Source organism: Oncorhynchus mykiss, chromosome 13, assembly GCF_013265735.2.
Source record: "Oncorhynchus mykiss isolate Arlee chromosome 13, USDA_OmykA_1.1, whole genome shotgun sequence".
NCBI classification, from domain to species: domain Eukaryota; kingdom Metazoa; phylum Chordata; class Actinopteri; order Salmoniformes; family Salmonidae; genus Oncorhynchus; species Oncorhynchus mykiss.
Genome location: NC_048577.1, coordinates 64,115,640 through 64,121,884, shown reverse-complemented (window position 1 = coordinate 64,121,884; position 6,245 = coordinate 64,115,640).

Here is a 6,245-nt window from a genome sequence, read left to right as displayed (position 1 = left end):
GCCTCGCTAACGCTCCAGCTGTCTTTCAGGCATTAGTCAATGATGTCCTGAGAGACATGCTGAACATCTTTGTTTTCGTTTACCTTGACGATATCCTGATTTTTTCACCGTCACTCCAGATTCATGTTCAGCACGTTCGACGTGTCCTCCAGCGCCTTTTAGAGAATTGTCTTTTTGTGAAGGCTGAGAAGTGCACTTTTCATGCCTCCTCCGTCACATTTCTCGGTTCTGTTATTTCCGCTGAAGGCATTAAGATGGATCCCGCTAAGGTCCAGGCTGTCATTGATTGGCCCGTCCCTAAGTCACGCGTCGAGCTGCAGCGCTTTCTCGGCTTCGCGAACTTCTATCGTCGTTTCATCCGTAATTTCGGTCAGGTGGCAGCTCCTCTCACAGCCCTTACTTCTGTCAAGACGTGCTTTAAGTGGTCCGTTTCCGCCCAGGGAGCTTTTGATCTCCTCAAGAATCGTTTTACATCCGCTCCTATCCTTGTTACACCTGACGTCTCTAGACAGTTCGTGGTCGAGGTTGACGCGTCAGAGGTGGGCGTGGGAGCCATTCTTTCTCAGCGCTCCCTCTCTGACGACAAGGTCCACCCTTGCGCGTATTTTTCTCATCGCCTGTCGCCGTCGGAACGTAACTATGATGTGGGAAACCGCGAACTGCTCGCCATCCGCTTAGCCCTAGGCGAATGGCGACAGTGGTTGGAGGGGGCGACCGTTCCTTTTGTCGTTTGGACTGACCATAGGAACCTTGAGTACATCCGTTCTGCCAAACGACTTAATGCGCGTCAGGCGCGCTGGGCGCTGTTTTTCGCTCGTTTCGAGTTCGTGATTTCTTATCGTCCGGGCTCTAAGAACACCAAGCCTGATGCTTTATCTCGTCTCTTCAGTTCTTCAGTAGCCTCCACTGACCCCGAGGGGATTCTCCCTGAGGGGCGTGTTGTCGGGTTGACTGTCTGGGGAATTGAGAGGCAGGTAAAGCAAGCACTCACTCAAACTCCGTCGCCGCGCGCTTGTCCCAGGAACCTTCTTTTCGTTCCCGTTCCTACTCGTCTGGCCGTCCTTCAGTGGGCTCACTCTGCCAAGTTAGCCGGCCACCCTGGCGTTCGGGGTACGCTTGCTTCCATTCGCCAGCGTTTTTGGTGGCCCACCCGGGAGCATGACACGCGTCGCTTCGTGGCTGCTTGTTCAGTCTGCGCGCAGACTAAGTCCGGTAACTCCCCTCCTGCCGGCCGTCTCAGGCCGCTTCCCATTCCCTCTCGACCGTGGTCTCACATCGCCTTAGATTTTGTCACCGGACTGCCTTCGTCAGCGGGGAAGACTGTTATTCTTACGGTTGTCGACAGGTTCTCTAAGGCGGCTCATTTTATTCCCCTTGCTAAGCTTCCTTCTGCTAAAGAGACGGCACAAATCATCATCGAGAATGTTTTCAGAATTCATGGCCTTCCGTCAGACGTCGTTTCGGACAGAGGTCCGCAATTCACGTCTCAATTTTGGAGGGAGTTTTGCCGTTTGATTGGGGCTTCCGTCAGTCTCTCTTCCGGCTTTCACCCCCAGTCTAACGGTCAAGCAGAACGGGCCAATCAGACTATTGGTCGCATCTTACGCAGTCTTTCTTTTCGCAACCCTGCGTCTTGGTCAGAACAGCTCCCCTGGGCAGAATACGCCCACAACTCGCTTCCTTCGTCTGCGACCGGGCTATCTCCTTTTCAGAGTAGCCTCGGGTACCAGCCTCCGCTGTTCTCATCTCAGTTCGCCGAGTCCAGCGTCCCCTCCGCTCAGGCTTTTGTCCAACATTGCGAGCGCACCTGGAAGAGGGTCAGGTCTGCACTTTGCCGTTATAGGGCGCAGACTGTGAGGGCTGCTAATAAGCGTAGAACTAAGAGTCCTAGATATTGTCGCGGTCAGAGAGTTTGGCTCTCCACTCAGAACCTTCCCCTTAAGACCGCTTCTCGCAAGTTGACCCCGCGGTTCATTGGTCCGTTCCGTATTTCTCAAATCATTAATCCTGTCGCAGTTCGACTTCTTCTTCCGCGATATCTTCGTCGCGTCCACCCGGTCTTCCATGTCTCCTGTATCAAGCCCGTTCTTCGCGCCCCCGCTCGTCTTCCCCCCCCCCCCCATCCTTGTCGAGGGCGCACCCATCTACAGGGTCCGTAGGATTTTGGACATGCGTCCTCGGGGCCGTGGTCATCAGTACCTAGTAGATTGGGAGGGGTACGGTCCTGAGGAGAGGAGTTGGGTTCCCTCTCGGGACGTGCTGGACCGTGCGCTGATCGAGGATTTCCTCCGTTGCCGCCAGGTTTCCTCCTCGACTGCGTTAGGAGGCGCTCGGTGAGTGGGGGGGTACTGTCATGTATTGTCATGTTGTGTCTTGTTTCTGTCCTTTCCCTTCACCCTGTCTCCCTCTGCTGGTCGTTATTAGGTTACCTTTTCTCCCCCTCTTTCCCCCAGCTGTTCCTTGTCTCCTCCTAACTACCTCGTCACCCCTTTTCCCACCTGTTCCCTTTTTCCCTCTGATTAGTCCTCTATATCTCTCTCTGTTTTTGTTTCTGTCTTTGTCGGATTCTTGTTTGTGTTATTCATGCCTGAACCAGACTATCGTCATGTTTGCTGCAACCTTGTCCTGTCCTGTCGGAATCTGCCGGTCCATCTGAGCCTACGTTTGTTTTGTTATTAAAGAAGCTCTGTTTACGTTAATTCGCTTTTGGGTCCTCATTCACGCACCGTAACACCCCAGGGCATATGAATATAAAGAAACATGACAGATCAGAAGCGACATAGCCCCCAGGGTATAAAGAGACATGACAGATCAGAAGCGACATAGCCCCCAGGGTATATGAATATAAAGAGACATGACAGATCAGAAGCGACATAGCCCCCAGGGTATATGAATATAAAGAGACATGACAGATCAGAAGCGACATAGCCCCCAGGGTATAAAGAAACATGACAGATCAGAAGCGACATAGCCCCCAGGGTATAAAGAAACATGACAGATCAGAAGCGACATAGCCCCCAGGGTATATGAATATAAAGAAACATGACAGATCAGAAGTGACATAGCCCCCAGGGTATATGAATATATAGAAACATGAGCCAAAACAATGGACTTGTAGAATGGAAAATGTGAGAAGATCTCTATGATTCATTTAATTTGGTCAGTTCTACCAGCTAATGTGAGATTTTTAGATTACATTGAGGACACATAATTTAAGGGTCTATGTATTTTCAATGTCTTGTTCACCTATAATCTACTATTTAACTGGACTAACTGAAATAGCATTCCTCGGACATGTTTTAAAATAGTCTCAGACTAGATTGAAAAAGTCTGATTTCCAGAAGGACGATTAGTCTAGATCTAAGTGAAGTCTTAAACTAAACCTGGTCAGAAGTAGCTTTAACTTCATAATAATAATAATGGATGTTAGCCCCAAGGTTGACCTTGGCAATGGAGGTAAATGGGTTACCTGGACTATTTCAATGATGATCAAAGAGCACCTCCAATGCCAGACAGAAGGGCGGTTATAGACAGAATCATCCACTGAATGAGTTTGATTCATTCTGTTTTCGAGACCGTTTCTGTATGTACAAAGAAAATGCAGCTGACATAATTTGTTTGCTTGAGCCAAGGCTTTCTCCTGACTCTCTTAGGGGACGTCCCATCCCTCCTTTCCTACAAGTATTGATCACCTTGAGGTTTTTTGGCATCTGGAACTTTCTATCGTGAAACAGGAGATTTGTGTAGTGTAAGTGAACCGACTGTATCAGAATAGGCCACAAGTCTGTAATGCTATATGTGAACTGAAACACAATTCCATCAAGTTCCCTGATGCTGCTGCTGCCCAAGACAACTACCAGGTAGAGTTCTATGAATATGGGATCTTCCCTGGAGTCATTGACTATATAGATGGGTGTCATATTCCCAGTAAGTGTCCCTCTACAGCAGAGCACAGGAATCATAAAAACTGGTTCTCAGTAAACGTACACTTCCAATTTGCAGTTCTCCAACATTGTTGCACGTTTGAAAGGTGCAACTCATGACTCAAGGATTTTCCAAAACTCCTCTTTGTATGCGCAGCTTGAAGGAGGACAACATAGTAGAATCATACTTGGTGACAGTGGCTATGCACAGACTAACTTCTTGTTCACCCCATATCTTCACGCAATAGGACCTGAGCAACAACGGTACAACCAAGTTCATATCTACACCAGAGGTGTAGTGGAGCGCATGTTTGGTGTATGAAAGAATCGTTTCCAGTGTCTCAGAAACACATTGTGCTTTCAACCAAAAAGATGCTGCATTGTCATAACTGTAATAGCAGTGCTCCACAATGACCCCAAACAGCATGGCTGTCCAGATCCATGACCCCAAACAACATGGCTGCCCAGATCTATAACCTCAAACAGCATGGCTGTCCAGATCTATAACCTCAAACAGCATGGCTGCCCAGATCTATAACCTCAAACAGCATGGCTGCCCAGATCTATAACCTCAACCAGCATGGCTGTCCAGATCCATGACCTCAAACAACATGGCTGCCCAGATCTATAACCTCAAACAGCATGGCTGCCCAGATCCATGACCTCAACCAGCATGGCTGTCCAGATCCATGACCTCAAACAACATGGCTGCCCAGATCTATAACCTCAAACAGCATGGCTGTCCAGATCTATAACCTCAAACAGCATGGCTGCCCAGATCTATAACCTCAAACAGCATGGCTGCCCAGATCTATAACCTCAACCAGCATGGCTGCCCAGATCTATGACCTTAAACAAAATGGCTGCCCAGATCCATGACCCCAACCAGCATGGCTGCCCAGATCTATAACCTCAACCAGCATGGCTGCCCAGATCTATGACCTCAAACAACATGGCTGCCCAGATCCATGACCCCAACCAGCATGGCTGTCCAGATCCATGACCTCAAATTGCATGGCTGTCCAGATCTATAACCTCAAACAGCATGGCTGTCCAGATCTATAACCTCAAACAGCATGGCTGCCCAGATCTATAACCTCAAACAGCATGGCTGCCCAGATCTATAACCTCAACCAGCATGGCTGCCCAGATCTATGACCTCAACCAGCATGGCTGCCCAGATCTATGACCTCAACCAGCATGGCTGTCCAGATCCATGACCTCAAACAGCATGGCTGTCCAGATCCATGACCTCAAACAGCATGGCTGCCCAGATCTATAACCTCAAACAGCATGGCTGTCCAGATCTATAACCTCAAACAGCATGGCTGTCCAGATCCATGACCTCAAACAGCATGGCTGCCCAGATCTATAACCTCAAACAGCATGGCTGCCCAGATCTATAACCTCAACCAGCATGGCTGTCCAGATCCATGACCCCAAACAGCATGGCTGCCCAGATCCATGACCTCAAACAGCATGGCTGCCCAGATCCATGACCTCAAACAGCATGGCTGCCCAGATCTATAACCTCAAACAGCATGGCTGCCCAGATCCATGACCTCAAACAGCATAGCTGCCCAGACCTATAACCTCAAACAGCATGGCTGCCCAGATCTATAACCTCAAACAGCATGGCTGCCCAGATCCATGACCTCAAACAGCATGGCTGCCCAGATCCATGACCTCAAACAGCATGGCTGCCCAGATCCATGACCTCAAACAGCATGGCTGCCCAGATCTATGACCTCAACCAGCATAGCTGCCCAGATCTATAACCTCAAACAGCATGGCTGCCCAGATCCTCACATTAGAGATGAGGATGACCCCCATGTTCTCATGGTTGAGGCAGACAATGACAGAAATGGACTAGCCTGCAGAGATGCTTTTGCTATGCAACACTTCTCACAACAAAGAGATCTCAAATGATTGAAGAAATAGCCATGGATTGGTAACAAAAAGCTTTTTAATTCACAAATGGAAATATTGGGACCCCGAAACTGGTGCTGGTTTGAGAAGAACATTGGTACTGCTACTGCTTCCTGTTTCTCTCCTCCTCCTTCATAGACAACTCAACATGAAGGATTCACATCTTCATATCATGCTATTCTTTTAAATACATTAGTTTGTGCTCATGAAATTCCATGGCCAGTTTGTCCTGCATGCTCAGCCTCTTTGTCTTTGTCCTCGGGCCCGGGTTAGTGACACAATCTTTCCTCCTGGCTGCTGCAGACCTTGATCCTGTCTTGTTCCCTCCAACCTACGATGATCATCTGCCTCTTGAAAAGGATTCCACTGCTGCATTAGAGAACGTTATTCATT